Consider the following 21,421-nt stretch of genomic DNA (forward strand, 5'->3'; position numbering starts at 1 on the left):
GGACCTCTCTGAGGGTTGATTAGGGCTGCAGTTCAGAGTTCCCAAGGCATTGTCAGAGCACAAAATGCATTCCATTTGCTCCTGACTTTATTACATGCTATCCATCAGCTCACTGCAGGCACCTCTCAGGCATTTAATTCCACTGAGAGTTTTTCTCGATACAAATTACTTTCATTTACTGTAATTTTTTATACATTATCCACATGATTAGCTAGTTTTGAAACTCCTGACGAACACCTTTCTCAGAGGTCGTAATTCTTTCCATTTCTGCTATATCTCATGCCTTTCCTTGTGCTTTGCTAAAAATGAATCAATAAATTGTTCATTTCTTATCCTTACCCCAATGAAGCCATATATGGTAAGCATTAATTAAATTTTTTCTTGGCTCCAAAATCCTACTGCTATTTGAAAATTTCATGTAAATTATGGAAATGAATTTACTTCCATTGTTGAAAAGTGATCATCTTCTTGTGAAGTGAAAACTAAGTTCTGGCTAATTTTATTGAAAGTAGTGTGCAAGTCAAACATTGCTTTTTTGCTTTTAAGTTAATATTTAAAGATTTGTCATGTAACAGATTTCTGTTACAAAATTTTATCTTCCTTGAGTGAGAAATGTCTAGAAAAGTTCATTAATGAATCTTGAAAACTTTGGTCATGAACTACTTACAGTGTCCTCTTTCCATACTTCAGTAATACTGAATACCTCTTAAAGACAGGATATGAGTAATGCTGTATCTAGTGAAACTCTAGGAAGAATTTAAAATGTAATCATCATTAGCAAAAATTCTAAAAACAGCATGTTCTTACTCAGTGCTTTGGCTTCCTTGCTGTCTTAATTCTATATACTTGCCTTCTTTTCATAAGATGTGCTACTGTTAGTATTGCAGATCTAGAGCCAATTACGATTGAATGACCTGGATTCTGTGTGTCTTCTACATCATCAGCTAGATTTTTTTAACTAGTCTCAATTTTAGTAACAGTAAATATATAAAAGGAAAAAATGTGTTGTATGGAAACCAATTTGACCATAAATTTCATAATAAAAAAATAAATAAACATGATACAAATTTCAATTTTTTGTTGATTTGAGTGATGAAAGACTTTAAAATGTTCACTGACCTTTCATCTATGATTTTCCTTTACTTGTGCAGTTTATCGCTAATTTTATATTGAGTCTTTTTAAAATGTGATGTATTAATGTCATCTCCTGGTATCTAAGTTGGAAAAAATGGTTTTTTAAAAAAAAGCACAGAATGTAAATATTTTAGGAATGTCTTCTGTCTGAAAAGTTTATGACAGCTTCTGGCAGAAGATGTCAAAATAACATTTGGAACCATGGGCATTGATGTTCTTGGAAAATTATTATTTTTTTCTTCAGGCTTCCATTTGCACAATAATATCTTACAAAAATGGGAAATGTTTTATTTTTATTTTTTTAATGTTTATTTTTTGAGAGAGCACAAGCTAGGGAGGGGCAGAAAGAGAGGGAGACAGAATCTGAAGCAGGCTCCAGGCTCTGAGCTGTCAGCACAGAGCCCAATGGGGGATGCAGGACTTGAACTCATGAACTGCAAGATCCCGACCTGAGCCAAAGTTGGACGGCTTAACTGACTAAGCTACCCAGGCACCCCAGCAAGTGTTTTTTGAATGATAAATAACAGTTTAGAAAAAGAAAGGAAAGGAAACTGAAAAGTAAATATTGTACAATGATATTTTCCTTTCAGGATCAAATGAAAGTACAGAAATACAATAGTTAATAATTGAATGCAATAGTTCTCAACTCTGGTATACATAATAATCATCTGCCATGCTTTTAATTTGTGGGGTTTTTTGTGGGGGGGGGTGGTGGGCTGTATGTGACAGTCTCAGATTCTTCAACACCGCTGGGTGCTCAGTGGTTAAATTCAGTTCTGACACAAGCCCCCAGTTAGTGTTAGACCCCACGGGTTAAAGTCTCAGTCCCTCGAGACCGCCCACACTTCGGACACTCATTGCAATAGAGCACCCTGGCTACTCATAATTCTGACCAATAGTCAGAGACACCTCCCCACCCCCAGAGGTTTCCTTAACACTCAAGTTCAATAATTGCTAAAATGACTCAGAACTCATGACAGAAAGTGTTAGAGTTACTACAACTGTTTTATTATGAAACATACAACTCAGGAACCACCATGGAGAGCTGCATATGTCAAGGTATGGGATAAAGGGGTGCTGAGCTTCCAGAGCCCATACCCTCCCAGCACCTTGATGTCTTTACCAACCCTGATCTCTTAACCCCACTATTTAGGGGTTACATGAGAGTTCCTAATTAAGTGGGCACATTTGATTAATTGTTGGCTGTTGGTGGTTGAACATTCCAACCTTTTAATCACATGACTGGTTTCTCTGGCAACCAGCCCATAGTTTGGAATATCTACGGACCCACCAAGAACCACCTTATTAGCATAGACTAAGGTAAGGTTGAAAGTGTGTTATGGAATTAAAAAAAAAAAAAAATCTATCACTTCTGTCAGGAAGTTCCAAGGGTTTTAGGAGCTCTGTGTCAGGAATCAAGGATGAAGAGCAAATATTTATGTATATTTCAAATATATAACCCAGATAGTCATTGGGATTGTTTCCGAATATTATAGTTTTCCTTCCAGATGTATGGTAGAATTTCACTTTCTCACCCTTACCCTTTTATTAGGTTGGACCTATGACTTGTTTTACCAGTAAAGATGAACAGAAGTGACATGGTCACTTTAGGAAGAAGCTTTAGGAATTAGTGTGCCAGGGGCGCCTGGGTGGCTCAGTCGGTTAAGCATCTGACTTCAGCTCAGCTCATGATCTCACGGTTCATGAGTTCAAGTCCCGCATTGGGCTCTGTGCTGACAGGTCAGAGCCTGGAACCTACTTCAGATTCTGTTTCTCCCTCTGTCTCTCTGCCCCACGCCCACTTGTGCGCTGTCTCTCTCAAAAATAAACACTAAAAAAAATTTAAAAAGAAAAGAAATTAGTGTGCCAGTCACCATGTTCCCATCTCAGTGCCCTGGTGGTTAGGGAAGAACGTACCATCCTAGGTACTTGAGTTACTAGAGTTAAATGGAACATCTTGGTACTCCATGGGACTTGCGTGAACAAAATATGATCTTTTGCTTTTACATTAAGCTTCTGAGATTTAAGGGTTATTTATTATTATAACCTAACCCATCCTGACTGATACAAGCTTTAAAATAAAACTCAATCACAGATTAATGTGTTTATTTTCCTAGTTTGCTAAGGCTTGTTATCAGTAATGAGTAATGAATTTTATTGAATGCTGTTTTTTCTCCCTCTGTTGAATTGATCATGTTTTTCATCTTAATCTGATAATGTCATGGATTTCAACACAGATATTCTCATGTGAAAATATCTTTCCATTCTTGAGATAACCCCTGTTGATCATCTTAGACGTTCTATACATTGCTAGATATTGCTAGATATTGCTATACATTGCTATACATTTTCTATTTTTTTAGGAATTCTAAATATATGTTCATTAATTAGACTAATTTATAATTTTTTTCTTTCCATTATTATATAAGGTCAAATTTGATAAATTAAGTTGGGGAGCGTTTACTCTTTTTTCTCATCTCAGTATGTATTGAGTTCTTTGAATGTTTGATTAGAACTTGTCTTTAAAATATCTGGACCTGGTGCTTTTTGGCATATGGATTTTTGAACTTCAGTACAAGTTGTTTAATGGTTATAGGTATTTTTAGCTTTCCTATTTTTTTCTTGAGTCAATTTTAATATTTCCATTCTAGAAAAGTGTCACTTTGTTTTAAATTTAATATAAGAGGGCTATAAAAGTTGTATGAGTTTTTTTATAGAGAGAGATATAGAGGAATATATATGTAGTTTTTTCTCTACCATATCTGTACAATGTTAATATTATATTTTTATTTCTAATATATACTTTTCTTAACCAATTTTTCCAGAAGTTTTCTATTAGTCTCTTCAAAGAATCCGATTTTTGCTTTAGTTGATACTCTAAAGGTTCTATTTTAGTTATTCTCTTAATTTTTACCTTCTTTCTACTTTGTGAATATATTATTTTCCTGATTTCTTGAGTTGAATGTTTAATTTATTAATCTTCATCTCACTTTTTTAATAAGTAATTTAAGGCTATACATTTAGATCCAAATCAAGTTTTTGTATGTAGTACTTGTTTAACCTTAGCTAGTTTGGAAGTTGTAGGTTCCATTTGTATTCTTTTGGGGATTATAACCTTTACATTTATAAATTTGTAACCTGTATATTGACCTTAACAAAGTTGAAAGTCACTAGCCCATCCCCTTACAAAGCAAGCACCTTACATACTTTTCACTTCATTTGCACCCCTCCCATCTCATCGTTTCTTCTTGCATCTCTCCATTTGGGGTAATTTCCTCAGATCACTATTCCTTAGCTATAGCTAATATGTAGTTTTCCCAGTCCTTTTTTTTTTTTTTTAATGAAATAAACTTTTTAAAAGTTTTGGTATTTTTTCAAATCTATTGTTTATGATATCCTATTTTATTGTGGTTTTAAATAATACTTATTTTATAGTGGTTTGCCGATTGCTCTAATAGCTCTAATAGCTTTCTAAAGAAGCTGTTCCTTCTGTTTCTTACATCTGCTGACTCTCCCTCCCTCCTTCCTTACACTGGTAAGTGACTTTGGAAAGTGTGTTTGTCTTCATTGAGGTGTGTTTTACCTCTGGGAAATCTTTGCATTCTCTTCTGTCTACCTCAAGGCTTTTGGCTTCCAGCTTTTTCACCGAGATAGGACCAGTTTTTAAATTTTTTTTTTCAACGTTTTTATTTTATTTATGGGACAGACAGAGACAGAGCATGAACGGGGGAGGGGCAGAGAGAGAGGGAGACACAGAATCGGAAACAGGCTCCAGGCTCCGAGCCATCAGCCCAGAGCCTGACGCGGGGCTCGAACTCGCGGACCGCAAGATCGTGACCTGGCTGAAGTCGGACGCCTAACCGACTGCGCCACCCAGGCGCCCATCAGTTTTTAAATGTCTTTCTTAAACTTGGAATTTCCTTGCCATAAGGGTAGTTTAAACTCAGACTAAATTCGCATACATGGCTTTAGTTTGGGGTTTTGATTTCTCATAGTAGACTTTTCCTCAACCCTGGAGCCTGGCTAGAGACCAGCTTTTTTTTGCCTGGAGAAATGAAAGAGTGTCTTACCTGTGTCATGGAGGGGGACAGTCATTTCAGGGTCTGGTTTTATGCAGGAATGTCGGGTCTAGCTTCTCATCTTAGGTAAGCCCAAGGCCACATCTACTGTCCCCACATAGTGTTACAGTCCTGGGACCTCTGCCCATAATTTTATATGCATACACACACATATTAGGATCTGATCCTTGTATTTATTTAGGACAGATCTCCTTTCCTCTCCTCCCCCTGCTCCCCACACACTTTGACATCAACTGATTGCTGGTCAGCTGTGGCTTGTATTTCCTCTTCATTTAATGCCTCATCAACAACATACTCTTATCATTTAAACTTCATTTTTTTCAAACTTATGTGTTTGTAGCAGGCAGAAAATATTCATTAGCTCAATCCACATTACTGATAGAATCCTTTACTTTCTAATAAAGAAAGAATAATCATTAACCAAAAATATAGAAACGTAATAATGGCTGATGATTGATAGGCCAACTGAAAGATGAGAGTGAACTAATTGAGGAAAGCTGTTTAGAGGTTCTCTCATTTAATATCTATTCAACATGTACTATATAAGATTGTAGACACACTGTTCTAGATCCTGGAGGTACAAAGATAGAGAACATACAATGTCTTGATACTTTTGGGGAGTCCTAGCAGGCTGATCTTTACATGTGGGTTTTGTTACTCTTCCACAGATAGAGTTTTTGCAGCTGATCAGTACTGTGCTGCTTACCAGCTGTGTGATCTCAGGACTTAAGATGTCTTCATCGGCCAGGCTTCACAGGGGACAATATGGAAGATCTTCAGTAGCTAAAAGCAGCAGGCCATATAAACCTATTCTGCTGATTTCTTATTTTCCCCAAGAGGGCTGCTTAAAGGAGGGTAAAGACATGCTAAGCATTAAAGAATTACTGTAGAATGTGGCTGAGTATTCAAAAAGGAACAAAGACAACCATGAGTGATACCAGTCCATTCTGGTGATGTCAGTGGTGGGGACACTCAGAAAGAAGGGCCTTCCCAGTACTTTTAATCAAGTGGTTCAAAGAGAACATGATCAAGAGAGGCCTTCAGATCAATTGTGTTATTGTTTCTATCAACAGTGAACAGAGGGAATAACACGTAACCATCCTAGGTCGTTGGTTGCAGGATCACGGCCTTAAGGTGGAAATGATGCACCTCTCCTCTGAATCAAGTCTTACACGAACACTCCAGGAAGTTAAAGATGATGGGTCCCCATTTTGCATTCCTCTTGCACCGTAATTATGCTTCATGAGTGTATCAAAAGCTTTTTCTTGTCCCTAGTACATTGTCATATGCTCCTGGAAGATGCCCTGTGCTGTGGCTAAAGAATACAGGAGATTTTTCTCTGAACGGGAGCAGCAGGAACATGCTGGAATTGCACTGCAGGCACCTTACCAGCTACTCTGTCCCTTCAGGCATTCAGCACCTTCTCTTCCTGTTGACTGAGGGAAAGTGTATGGTAATGAGTTGAACCTGCTCATTGACTACCTGGAAAGGAGGAAAAGGCAACTGGAAGGCTTGGAGACACCAACTCTTTGGCTAGCAAGTGATCATTCCTCATTTCAAGGCACAAATACCCCCTGTCATGGGCAAACTGCCTCCACTTCTTCCATCCCCTGGAAAAGGGATCCTTCTCAGGCCCTCATCCTCCTGCCCCCCTTCCTGCCAAGTCCCCCTCATTAAGGGACAGGCCAGGTGGCACTCTCTTTCCACCACCAGTTCTTCAGTCAGTGCTGCACAAGCAGACAGCTCAACCCAGGTCTTTGGTGAACTAAGAAAAGCTCCCTGAGCCAGGAGAACAAGATGGCTGCTGCCCCAATGGCAGCCTCACCCTCCTTCAAGGACCAAGGCCCCTGCTGACCTGCAGCACTGATGTCCAGGCAGTGGATATGAATGTGTTTCCCTTCTGTTCGATACATGGTCCTGTGGAAACGTTTTTCATATTTGGAGTCTCTTTGTGCCAAACTAGAGATTTGTGGAAGGTCATTGTTACAGATATGGGATCTCAAAGTTGTTCGATAATATACATATTAAAATACAATACAGGAGGGAAGATGGCGGCGTAGGAGGACGCTGGGCTCACCGCGCGTCCTGCTGATCACTTAGATTCCACCTACACCTGCCTAAATAACCCAGAAAACCGCCAGAGGATTAGCAGAACGGAGTCGCCGGAGCCAAGCGCAGACGAGAGGCCCACGGAAGAGGGTAGGAAGGGCGGCGAGGCGGTGCGCGCTCCACGGACTGGCGGGAGGGAGCCGGGGCGGAGGGGCGGCTCGCCAGCCAAGCAGAGCCCCCGAGTCTGGCTTGCGGAAAGCGGAGGGGCCTGACGGACTGTGTTCCGACGGCAAGCGCGACTTAGCGTCTGGGAGGTCATAAGCTAACAGCTCTGCTCAGAAAGCGGGAAGGCTGGAGGACAAGGGGAAGGAGAGCTGCTGAGCCCCCGGACGACAGAGCTCAGTTTGGTGGGGAACAAAGGCGCTCGCCAGCGCCATCTCCCCCGCCCATCCCCCAGCCAAAATCCCAAAGAGAACCAGTTCCTGCCAGGGAACTTGCTCGCTCCGCGCAAACACCCAACTCTGCGCTTCTGCGGAGCCAAACCTCCGGCAGCGGATCTGACTCCCTCCTGCTGCCACAGGGCCCCTCCTGAAGTGGATCACCTAAGGAGAAGCAAGCTAAGCCTGCCCCTCCTGCCCCTGTGCACCTTGCCTACCCACCCCAGCTAAGACGCCAGATCCCCAGCATCACAAGCCTGGCAATGTGCAAGTAGCCCAGACAGACCACCCCACCCCACAGTGAATCCCGCCCCTAGGAGAGGGGAAGAGAAGGCACGCACCAGTCTGACTGTGGCCCCAGCGGTGGGCTCGGGGCAGACATCAGGTCTGACTGCGGCTCCGCCCACCAACTCCAGTTATACACCACAGCACAGGGGAAGTGCCCTGCAGGTCCTCACCACGCCAGGGACTATCCAAAATGACCAAGCGGAAGAATTCCCCTCAGAAGAATCTCCAGGAAATAACAACAGCTAATGAGCTGATCAAAAAGGATTTAAATAATATAACAGAAAGTGAATTTAGAATAATAGTCATAAAATTAATCGCTGGGCTTGAAAACAGTATAGCTGACAGCAGAGAATCTCTTGCTACAGAGATCAAGGGCCTAAGGAACAGTCACGAGGAGCTGAAAAACGCTTTAAACGAAATGCATAACAAAATGGAAACCACCACGGCTCGGATTGAAGAGGCAGAGGAGAGAATAGGTGAACTAGAAGATAAAGTTATGGAAAAAGAGGAAGCTGAGAAAAAGAGAGATAAAAAAATCCAGGAGTACGAGGGGAAAATTAGAGAACTAAGTGATACACTAAAAAGAAATAATCTACGCATCATTGGTATCCCAGAGGAGGAAGAGAGAGGGAAAGGTGCTGAAGGGGTACTTGAAGAAATAATAGCTGAGAACTTCCCTGAAGTGGGGAAGGAAAAAGGCATTGAAATCCAAGAGGCACAGAGAACTCCCTTCAGACGTAACTTGAATCGATCTTCTGCACGACATATCATAGTGAAACTGGCAAAATACAAGGATAAAGAGAAAATTCTGAAAGCAGCAAGGGGTAAACGTGCCCTCACATATAAAGGGAGACCTATAAGACTCGTGACTGATCTCTCTTTTGAAACTTGGCAGGCCAGAAAGAACTGGCACGAGATTTTCAGGGTGCTAGACAGAAAAAATATGCAGCCGAGAATCCTTTATCCAGCAAGTCTGTCATTTAGAATAGAAGGAGAGATAAAGGTCTTCCCAAACAAACAAAAACTGAAGGAATTTGTCACCACTAAACCAGCCCTCCAAGAGATCCTAAGGGGGACCCTGTGAGACAAAGTACCAGAGACATCACTACAAGCATAAAACATACAGACATCACAATGACTCTAAACCCATATCTTTCTATAATAACACTGAATGTAAATGGATTAAATGCGCCAACCAAAAGACATAGGGTATCAGAATGGATAAAAAAACAAGACCCATCTATTTGCTGTCTACAAGAGACTCATTTTAGACCTGAGGACACCTTTAGATTGAGAGTGAGGGGATGGAGAACTATTTATCATGCTACTGGAAGCCAAAAGAAAGCTGGAGTAGCCATCCTTATATCAGACAAACTAGACTTTAAATTAAAGGCTGTAACAAGAGATGAAGAAGGACATTATATAATAGTGACAGGGTCTATCCATCAGGAAGAGCTAACAATTATAAATGTCTATGCGCCGAATACCGGAGCGCCCAAATATATAAAACAATTACTCATAAACATAAGCAACCTTATTGAGAAGAATGTGGTAATTGCAGGGGACTTTAACACCCCACTTACAGAAATGGATAGATCATCTAGATGCACGGTCAATAAAGAAACAAGGGCCCTGAATGAGACATTGGATCAGATGGACTTGACAGATATATTTAGAACTCTGCATCCCAAAGCAACAGAATATACTTTCTTCTCGAGTGCACATGGAACATTCTCCAAGATAGATCATATACTGGGTCACAAAACAGCCCTTCATAAGTTTACAAGAATTGAAATCATACCATGCATACTTTCAGACCACAATGCTATGAAGCTGGAAATCAACCACAGAAAAAAGTCTGGAAAACCTCCAAAAGCGTGGAGGTTAAAGAACACTCTACTAACGAATGAGTGGGTCAACCAGGCAATTAGAGAAGAAATTAAAAAATATATGGAAACAAACGAAAATGAAAATACAACAATCCAAACGCTTTGGGACGCAGCGAAGGCAGTCCTGAGAGGAAAATACATTGCAATCCAGGCCTATCTCAAGAAACAAGAAAAATCCCAAATACAAAATCTAACAGCACACCTAAAGGAACTAGAAGCAGAACAGCAAAGGCAGCCTAAACCCAGCAGAAGAAGAGAAATCATAAAGATCAGAGCAGAAATAAACAATATAGAATCTAAAAAAACTGTAGAGCAGATCAACGAAACCAAGAGTTGGTTTTTTGAAAAAATAAACAAAATTGACAAACCTCTAGCCAGGCTTCTCAAAAAGAAAAGGGAGATGACCCAAATAGATAAAATCATGAATGAAAATGGAATGATTACAACCAATCCCTCAGAGATACAAACAATTATCAGGAAATACTATGAAAAATTATATGCCAACAAATTGGACAACCTGGAAGAAATGGACAAATTGCTGAACACCCACACTCTTCCAAAACTCAATCAGGAGGAAATAGAAAGCTTGAACGGACCCATAACCAGCGAAGAAATTGAATCGGTTATCAAAAATCTCCCAACAAATAAGAGTCCAGGACCAGATGGCTTCCCAGGGGAGTTCTACCAGACGTTTAAAGCAGAGATAATACCTATCCTTCTCAAGCTATTCCAAGAAATAGAAAGGGAAGGAAAACTTCCAGACTCATTCTATGAAGCCAGTATTACTTTGATTCCTAAACCAGACAGAGACCCAGTAAAAAAAGAGAACTACAGGCCAATATCCCTGATGAATATGGATGCCAAAATTCTCAATAAGATACTAGCAAATCGAATTCAACGGCATATAAAAAGAATTATTCACCATGATCAAGTGGGATTCATTCCTGGGATGCAGGGCTGGTTCAACATTCGCAAATCAATCAACGTGATACATCACATTAACAAAAAAAAAGAGAAGAACCATATGATCCTGTCAATCGATGCAGAAAAGGCCTTTGATAAAATCCAGCACCCTTTCTTAATAAAAACTCTTGAGAAAGTCGGGATAGAAGGAACATACTTAAAGATCATAAAAGCCATTTATGAAAAGCCCACAGCTAACATCATCCTCAACGGGGAAAAACTGAGAGCTTTTTCCCTGAGATCAGGAACACGACAGGGATGCCCACTCTCACCGCTGTTGTTTAACATAGTGCTGGAAGTTCTAGCATCAGCAATCAGACAACAAAAGGAAATCAAAGGCATCAAAATTGGCAAAGATGAAGTCAAGCTTTCGCTCTTTGCAGATGACATGATATTATACATGGAAAATCCGATAGACTCCACCAAAAGTCTGCTAGAACTGATACATGAATTCAGCAAAGTTGCAGGATACAAAATCAATGTACAGAAATCAGTTGCATTCTTATACACTAACAATGAAGCAACAGAAAGACAAATAAAGAAACTGATCCCATTCACAATTGCACCAAGAAGCATAAAATACCTAGGAATCAATCTAACCAAAGATGTAAAGGATCTGTATGCTGAAAACTATAGAAAGCTTATGAAGGTAATTGAAGAAGATTTAAAGAAATGGAAAGACATTCCCTGCTCATGGATTGGAAGAATAAATATTATCAAAATGTCAATACTACCCAAAGCTATCTACACATTCAATGCAATCCCAATCAAAATTGCACCAGCATTCTTCTCGAAACTAGAACAAGCAATCCTAAAATTCATATGGAACCACAAAAGGCCCCGAATAGCCAAAGTAATTTTGAAGAAGAAGACCAAAGCAGGAGGCATCACAATCCCAGACTTTAGCCTCTACTACAAAGCTGTCATCATCAAGACAGCATGGTATTGGCAGAAAAACAGACACATAGACCAATGGAATAGAATAGAAACCCCAGAACTAGACCCACAAACGTATGGCCAACTCATCTTTGACAAAGCAGGAAAGAACATCCAATGGAAAAAAGACAGTCTCTTTAACAAATGGTGCTGGGAGAACTGGACAGCAACATGCAGAAGGTTGAAACTAGACCACTTTCTCACACCATTCACAAAAATAAACTCAAAATGGATAAAGGACCTGAATGTGAGACAGGAAACCATCAAAACCTTAGAGGAGAAAGCAGGAAAAGACCTCTCTGACCTCAGCCGTAGCAATCTCTTACTCGACACATCCCCAAAGGCAAGGGAATTAAAAGCAAAAGTGAATTCCTGGGACCTTATGAAGATAAAAAGCTTCTGCACAGCAAAGGAAACAACCAACAAAACTAAAAGGCAACCAACGGAATGGGAAAAGATATTTGCAAATGACATATCGGACAAAGGGCTAGTATCCAAAATCTATAAAGAGCTCACCAAACTCCACACCCGAAAAGCAAATAACCCAGTGAAGAAATGGGCAGAAAACATGAATAGACACTTCTCTAAAGAAGACATCCGGATGGCCAACAGGCACATGAAAAGATGTTCAGCGTCGCTCCTTATCAGGGAAATACAAATCAAAACCACACTCAGGTATCACCTCACGCCAGTCAGAGTGGCCAAAATGAACAAATCAGGAGACTATAGATGCTGGAGAGGATGTGGAGAAACAGGAACCCTCTTGCACTGTTGGTGGGAATGCAAATTGGTGCAGCCGCTCTGGAAAGCAGTGTGGAGGTTCCTCAGAAAATTAAAAATAGACCTACCCTATGACCCAGCAATAGCACTGCTAGGAATTTATCCAAGGGACACAGGAGTACTGATGCATAGGGGCACTTGTACCCCAATGTTCATAGCAGCACTCTCAACAATAGCCAAATTATGGAAAGAGCCTAAATGTCCATCAACTGATGAATGGATAAAGAAATTGTGGTTTATATACACAATGGAGTACTACGTGGCAATGAGAAAAAATGAAATATGGCCTTTTGTAGCAACGTGGATGGAACTGGAGAGTGTGATGCTAAGTGAAATAAGCCATACAGAGAAAGACAGATACCATATGGTTTCACTCTTATGTGGATCCTGAGAAACTTAAGAAAAACCCATGGGGGAGGGGAACAAAAAAAAAAAAAAAAAGAGGTTAGAGTGGGAGAGAGCCAAAGCATAAGAGACTGTTGAGAACTGAGAACAAACTAAGGGTTGATGGGGGGTGGGAGGGAGGAGAGGGTGGGTGATGGGTACTGAGGAGGGCACGTTTTGGGATGAGCACTGGGTGTTGTATGGAAACCAATTTGACAATAAATTTCATATATAACAAAAAAAAATAAATAAATAAATAAAAATAAAGAAAAAAGAAAAAAAAAATAAATACGCTGAGGGCCTGCATAGAACAAAAACTTGGAGGAAGAAAGAATTCATCCTTTCCCGACTGATTGAAGTAAGACATTGATTTTTTCCTGCCCTCCATGTTCCTGGCCATCAGATCTGAACTGGAATCTACACCATTGGCTTCCCTGATTTTCAAGCCTTTGGATTCCAACTGAATTACACAACTGGCTTACAACCTCCATAACTGAATGGCCCAGTTCCTTAATAAATTTTATCCTATAGTTAAAATACAATACAAACTTTTAACTTTTTTTTTTTTAAAGATACAGTGTTTTTCTTTAGGGAGTTCATAGTCTATCAAAGAGAATGATATAGAACAAATATAGTATAGAATGGTAGGAGAAATGCTTACAGAAGTGTGTGTAATTTCTGTGGAGTCTGCAAGTAATCTCCAGGTCTCCTCTTTGCCTGTTAGAGTTAGATACTTGATAGAGTGGATGATGTTTCCAAAAGTTGCTGTAGAACAAGTGAAAGGCCCCAAAGCAGACACATGTACAGGGGATCCCACTGGTATTTTGGTTTGGCTAGAGAAATAGGAGTGAGTGAAGAATGATGGCAGATGAAGGCAGAGAAGTAGGCACAGGTTTTCAGATTTTATTCTGTAGCAAGGGGTTCATCGTGTTTGTAAATTAGGAAGATAACACTGGTGGTTGTCTTTCTACAGAAGTGTTAAGATGCTGAGAGGAAAACTAGAAGGCGTGAGCCAAATTAAGAGGCTGTCGCAGTGAGGCCAGTGATGATAGATTTCCGAAAGCACGAGGAGAGGTGAAGAGGAAGGAGCAGTGGATTTCAGAAACGGAGATTCTCAGAGAAGATTTCAGAGTTAGTATAAACTGAGAACAGGAACAGTGTTAAGTATACCAAAATTTATTGAACGTTAACATATGCCAGGCATTTTACCAAATCCCTGTAGCTCACACAGCATAAGACAAATGATAATTTATAGATGAGAACACAGTCTCAGAGAAGTTCATGAATAGCCCAGCATTGCACCTGTGGGGCTGTAACCCAGGGCTGCCTGGCTCCCAAGCTTGATTCTTCCCACTCCTTTTATTGCCTCTCGGTAGGGATTTTTTTTATTATTATTATTCTAATCATCTTTTCCATGGAAGTCTGCCTCATATTGTAGTTTTATAAAGTGAAAGGATGAGCAATTCAAGAGTCTCTAAATAACTATAATTTGAAGCTTCAAATTACTTCTCAACTGTAAGCTAATTAAATCTTGCAAGGCTGGCCCCTCTAAAGTTGAAAACGATTTGGCATCTCTTTCCATGTCATTAGGCTACATCTATCTTCACAGTGTGACGATTCCGCACCCTGCATTTTCTGTTGGTCGACATGTGGTTTGAGGGCGGTGGGGCAAAGGGTGATAATTATTCCCATCCCCTCTGGTGAAATTTATCAGAAACTAATTCAGAAGCTGTGCTCTCATCACTAAGCTAGTTCACAGTTCAAAAACCAGTGATCGCTCAGGGATGTCTGACAAATACGGTGTCACCATAAATTGAAGAAATAGGAAGCCAGTAGCAATTATTGATGGTTGAGTGCAGGAGAAGTTCTTTTGGGCTTTTCACGTGAGTAGAAAAGATCTGATTTTAATAAACAAGATGGAATCCTGTCACCAGCTTTTCCTGCCAACTGGATTCTTCCTTTCCTACCAACCAAATTCATAAGCATCCTTTCCTTTTCTTTAAACAGTAATCATGGGGACTAAAGGAACACTGAGAGGCATGAAGCTCAAAAATAGCCCGAGCCCACCCCTCCTATCATGCCTTACACAGGGGTTAAATGGGATTTCTGGACCAAAGGTGAGGAGGTTGTACGTCGTAGTGGTTTAGAGGACAGATGCTAGAACCAGACTGCCTAGAGTTGAAACCTGGTTCGCACACTCACTAGCCACGTGATCTTAGGCAAGTTGCTTACTGTCCCTGTGCCTCAGTTTCTTCATCTATAGAGTGGAAAGAATAAGACACACCCCATGGGTTTGTTTGAAGATTACAATGTAATGTAAAGAACTCAGAACAGCAGCTGGCACAGAGTAAGCCCTGTATAAGTGTTTATTATTATTACTATCATTCTTGACATTTATAAGCAATAACTTCTACTTTAGTGTGTTGTGGTGATTGTTATTAGGCTTAGATAATAAAATATTTGATTTTTTATTTCCAGTAAGCAAATTTTTGAGTATAATAAGAATAGACAGTCTCTTTTATGTTTATCCATTATGATGTTTTGCTCTGATTTTGTTGTGTAAATCTTTCAAATAGAAAAGATTTAAAACTGAACCATAAGTTCTAAAACTGGTAACTAAAATTGTGGCTTTTGTGCTTTTAAAAAATAGATTCTTTATTAAATTGGAAACAATTTAGTGCACCCACATTCCTTCTGCTTTAAGTAACCTATAGAAAATTAAAATGACTACCAAGGTGGAATTAACCATATTTGTGATTGGCAAAGGAAAGTCACAAACAGCTTTCATGCAGCACGTGTAGCTATTTTAATGGATGTTCCAGACTGGTCCATAAACCCACCCGGTTGCTGCACTATTCCACAGATGGCCACTTAAACAATTTAATATCACTAAAATGGTTCTGGTAAAGAATTCTTTAAAACACACTGCAATGATTTGTCATTTTGAGCTGTCTGAAATACCATCATTGCCCTAATGGCCCATGGTCAGAACGTTTTTCTCCAAATGTGTTTTTTCCCTCCTACTGACTCTCCTTCTTCTGTTCAAACCCTCTTCTTTCATCTGTGTGTTCTTAATAACCACTAATCAGGCTTAAGTTTCATTCATAGTGTCTAGCCTCCACTAGATTTCCTTGCCCTGCTCTCTAAGACCTTGATTTGAGAAGCATCCTGTCTTCAAATCTTACCCTTTGTGAGTCCACTTCAGTAACTTTTAGGTAACCTTTTCTTCAAGTTCTGAGGGCTACTTGATTGTGGGAGGAGGGCAGCTTGACAGAGGGATTCACAGTGCAAAGACCTAGTGGTGAGCAGCCTATGGGACATGTACAGTGAGGAGGTGCTCCTACAAGGTACAGCATGTTGCACAGTGAGCCGTGCCCTCAGCTGTGGCAGTGGGAACGTGGGTAGATGTATCACAGAGGCACCACAGCTCCTCGCTGGTGTCCCCGGCAGACCATGCTAATCGATCATGGCAACCTTGCAATCCTTCTTAACAGAGCACTCCAGTCACTACCAGTCATTTGATGTTGGCACGTAAGATGAAACCTATTTGCCATCCGGGATATGATTTCTGCAAAAGACATAAAGTTTTCTTCAAATGGATTTTTCTTATATTGATTCTCCATAAAAAAAAAAAAAAAGGAAAAAAAAACCCTGAGGACGAAACATTAAATCTCAACTTTGTGAAGGCATTTCTTTAGCGGGGGAAATATAATATGGTTCGGAACATCAGACATCTCAAGCAAGCCTTTGGCAAGTGCTAGATTCAGTCAGTTCATAGCCGAATTTTTTGACACGTGCATAAATGCTGACATTCAGTGCTGGTGCTTCAGGTGAGATCAATGTACTGTAGATACCAGACTGAGTTGACATTCTCTTACAGACATTCAGAACCCAGATTGTATTCTTGTCACACCAAGAGCCATCCTCTTTTTGTACAAAGGTGGATGATCAAGAGTGGCTCATTTCTCAGGAGCTTTGATTTTGCTCAAACACTTGGAGAAATGCTTTGTTATAACCTTAAAGATCTGGAATATGAGCAAAACTTAGTCAATTCACAGTTAACACATAAAGCACAGATATGCCTTATTTAGACTATGCTAAGCATTTTCCATACATTATCACATTTGATCCCCATAGCAATTCTACAAGGTAGATAGAGCCTACTTTTATTTCTAAGATGTCCTAAGATGAGGACATTGAGAAGAGAGAGCCCTAATTTGCCCAAAGCGCTATAGCTAATAAATGGAAGAATCACGATTTGTGTTCAGATAGTCTGAAAAGCCTATTCTCTTCTCCCACACTGCCTTCACTTGAATTGGAAGTTTTATAATTCTCCTTATTTGAAGGTTCATACCATCCAGTCCTGCCTCTGGCTCCAAAGAAGCAAGCCCTTTGGGACCTCATTGGGTAGTAACTTCTAAAGCTTGAGCCCTGGCATAAGGCATCTGACAAATCATAGCCTCACCACCATGAGCAGAATAATAAAGAACCCCGGTTAAGGTTAAGCTTAAATAATACAGCAAGAATGCATTAGGACCTAGGAATAGAGTGGATATTTCAGAGGGTAGCCAAAAAGAGATAGGGATTGAAAAGAATTGAAAGCCCAAGGAGTGCTTTTCCAGTGAAGTCAGCCATGTTTCTCAAAATGTGGTCATGAGAACCCCTGCATTAGAAGTGCCAGGAAGTCCCAAGTTCAGAAATATCTCCCCCATGTTGCCTTGTTTCAGGTAACGATTTTTCTTAACATTCATACATCTGGGTAGCTGTCAACTATGAGGCAATTAGATTGCTTTTAGTTGAGATTTGCAACCTGACAAATCAGGAACAGGGAAAAAAGCCTTTGGCTTCTGAAGCTCAGAAAGAAGATGGGAGTGTGAAGGTCAGGGTTGGGACAATATTAGAATGCGAGAGAGTGGGGGAGTCAGAGATGGTATGAGGATCGTGAAAACCTGAAGGGTAGGAAGGTGGCCGTAGGGGTCCTTGTGAATCTGCCTTGTGTCCCTCTGTTTTCTGTGTTCTGCTGGTCTCTCCCTACTCTAGGCCAGAATGAAGGGCCGTGCAGGCCTTGGTGCTCTCTCACCAGTATCCAGACCCTCTCCTCTTGGGCTGCAGTAACTTCAGGAAGGACATCCTCCAGTAACTCCAGTAACATCCACGGCTATGCCTTTACCACCCCAAATATCTGACAGAAAAGCTATAAAACTTTTACGAGGGAATACTCAATGTCCAGATTTTTTTACATCCCCACAGTCTTGCCATATGGTCACTGTTTGTGACACACGGGATCCCCACAGGGCCAGTATCCCAGCCCCAAGCACGATGTAGGTTCCTGGCCACAGTCAGGACTTACGCTAGTGCTTGCCAAGATGGCTGCTGTCACCTTTTAGAAGTTACTCCATACTTCCTGATTACTGTTGCTTATGAAAAACATTTGCTTCAACTGTTTCACCTCTTTTAATTCTGATTGTAGGTGTTCATACATGCAACATGAGCATTTCTAGCTGAGAAAGACTAATTCAGGTATTTTGGTCCAATTTAAGTACCAGCAGGGGTTGGGCATAGCAACAGATGGCATAAAGAGGGCTAGCCTCCTGTTTTCACAAGAACCTTGCAAGTGAGGTATTATTAGCCCCATTTTACAGATGAAGAAATGAATGCTCTGACAATTACTTGTTCAAGTTTCACAGATAGTGACCAGGATTTAAAGCTAACCTGGCCTGCTCCCATGGCCTGTGCTCACTCCAGTTGCCCTTTGGAGATGCCAGGTGATGACAGTAATGGCCCTTATAACACACACAGCTCTCCTCTGCCAGTGCTGCTGCTCTCCCTCCTTCGGGAAGGGTGACGGTGTCGTCAGGCCTGCAAGCAGTGACCCATGTGTCGGCAGCATTCTTTCACAACCACTTTTACCTTCCGGTTTTCCTTGATCCTCCTCCCTTTCCTTGCGTGTTTTGACTTCCACGTTCGCCTCCTTCCAGAATCAGGTGTTTCCTGGCTTTCCTTCCCCTGCCAACACTCACAACCACTTTTCATCTGTTAACTGCTTAGATGTTGAGGTGCACCTTGTTGAATGAATCCTAAGTGGAGAGTGCCCATTATAAATACAGTTGCCTTGGGGTGCCTGGGTGGCTCAGGTTAAGCATCCAACTTCGGCTCAGGTCATGATCTCACAGTTCATGGGTTTGAGCCCTGCATTGGGCTCTGTGCTGACACCTCAGAGCCTGGAGCCTGCTTCAGAGTCTGTGTCTCCTGATCTCTGCCCCTCCCCTGTTCATGCTCTGTCTCTCAAAAATAAAAAATAAATGTTAAAAAATTTAAAAATAATAATAAAAAATAAATGCAGTTGTCTTTAAAAATAATGTGGTATATTAGTGAAACCAAAGGTTGCTTTTTATAGACTTTCTGCAAAATCAAATAGGCCCTTGTCATTTGTAGGTTAAAATGCTTTGAAATTTAGAATCAGCTGATGCTCCTCTTTCAGAGGAGGTGAGAGAAGCACGTAGATGTTTAAACATATGATCATGTGGAAGAGTTGTCACCACTGTGGATTATGCTTTGCACCTGCCATCTTCTTATATCTAAAAAATGTTAGCTACAGCCAAGTGTTGCCACATTCAAAGCTACTCCCTGTTCTTTTGTTACCTTATTTCAATTAAAAGGGGAAAAAAAAGGTGTTGAAATGACTAATACTCTAGTACCAAGAGCATCACAGACCAAAACAGGTAATTTTATGCTATTGCTATAGAAACAGCAGTAAAAGAAATGAGCATAAACCTTGCTTTTAAATGATTCAGTTATTCTCTTTTAGACCCTTGGTGCCATAATAGACACTCTCCTTTTAGGTAAACAAGGAATGGAACATCTATTAATGTAGATTTTTACTTTGCATTAAGATTTTTTTAAAAGCTAAAACCATGCCTTACAGAAAAATAAAGATTAAGTGGGTTTTCCCAAATGCTACCTCAGTTTAGAATTCATGCAGATGTTTCTGTAAGTCCATTGTCTCTAGACACAACCTTATGATTTTGTTATCTAATTTGGCCAACATTAATACAGCTAATATTTACTGAGCACCTACTGTATGGCAGGCATCTGCTAGTCACATTGCCGCTGCCCTCATATTCTGAAGGAGAAGGCAGAGAAAAGCAAGTACATAACTACAAATCTGGTAAGTACTCTGAAGGAAACAGGCAAAGGATTAACCAAGGTGGTACTTGTTCTTAGGTAGGGCAATAAGGATATTTAAATTAAGACTTGAAGGAGGATGAAGAACCAGCTGTGGAAGGAAAAAGGTAGCCACAGAAAGAAAAGCCCTGTGCAAATTCCTGTCACAAGAGTATACCAGGTATGAAGCTGTACAGTGGCACAAATGAGGTTGGCGTGCATGCTGCTTTATCTCCCTTCCACCCCTCCAGATCCACGGACTGTCTTCTCTCATGTGCTCTGTATCCAGGGCAGCACATGCCTTCTGTTCCCCCACATCACATTGTATTAATCACCCAGACTCCCTCAATCTCAGGCCTTTTCAGTCAGTGGGAAGTATCATCAGGAGATCAGAGGACAGGAAGAGAGAAGTCAGGGTACTTCTTTCCTTTCCTTCTGCGGGACCCCTCCTACGAAGATCCAGTTGCTCTGGCTCCAGTCCTCCTCTTGCCCTTATACACCTAGGAATGGTTATGGCTGCCCTCTGTTGTTACCTTTCAGTGTCTAATGATCCCTCGTTCCCTCAACCCTGCCCATACCTCTGTGAGGAGGTATTTCATGGCATTCATTTAACCCATGTAGAGTGATTTTTTTTTCCTTTGAGGTTCCTGATTATAGAGAATGAGACCTGGTAAGTGAGGCGGGATAATTTATAGACCTTGTGAGCTAGGAACGTAGATTTTGTTCTCAGAGCAGCGTGAAGTTACTGACATAAGACAGGCTAATAGATCCCCATGTAAGATGGTCACTCTGGATGCACTTGAGAGTCTTGACTAGGGAAAGGAGGATAAGAATGGAAGCAGGGAGACCAGCTGGAAGGCTGTGCAGGCAAGACATACAGTGCTTGGACCAGAGTGACAGTATAAGAGTTAGAGAAATGAGTAGATTCAACATAGAACTGATAGACTTGAAGAGAGGAAATCCCTTAGGTTTCTGATTTGAGCCCTGCTGGGAGTAGTGAGGATGGGGAATTGGGGTCTTTTTTTTAAAGTTATTTAAATTCCAGTTAACATACAGTGTTATTAGTTTCAGGTGTACAGTATAGTGATTCACTTCCATACATCGCCCTGTGCTCATCACAAGTGTACTCCTTAATTCCCATCACCTATCTCACCCATCCCCCACCCATCTCCCCTCTGGTAACCATCAGTTTGTTCTCTATAGTTAAGAATCTGTTTGTGGGGCGCCTGGGTGGCGCAGTCGGTTAAGCGTCCGACTTCAGCCAGGTCACAATCTCGCGGTCCGTGAGTTCGAGCCCCACGTCAGGCTCTGGGCTGAT

The 21,421-nt window shown here is 40.9% G+C and overlaps 1 protein-coding gene and 1 pseudogene across 10 annotated transcripts in view; both read left to right on the top strand.

Annotated features, from left to right (window-relative positions):
* CFAP20DC (CFAP20 domain containing) overlaps positions 1–21,421 on the top strand; it is a 239,747-nt gene that overhangs the window by 50,408 nt on the left and 167,918 nt on the right. The window contains exon 1 of one of the 10 annotated variants that reach the window (XM_086697761.1): positions 13,936–14,070. The exons of the other annotated variants lie outside the window; for them this stretch is intronic. The gene's annotated coding sequence lies outside the window, so the exon portion shown is untranslated. Of the gene's footprint in view, positions 1–13,935; positions 14,071–21,421 lie in introns of those variants that run through there. 10 annotated transcript variants of the gene reach the window in all.
* Positions 6,167–6,982, top strand: LOC147583572 (nuclear receptor coactivator 5-like; annotated as a pseudogene).

Source organism: Puma concolor, chromosome A2 (assembly GCF_028749965.1).
Source record: "Puma concolor isolate L17-30 chromosome A2, mPumCon1.1.hap2, whole genome shotgun sequence".
In the NCBI taxonomy this organism is placed as follows: Eukaryota; Metazoa; Chordata; class Mammalia; order Carnivora; family Felidae; genus Puma; species Puma concolor.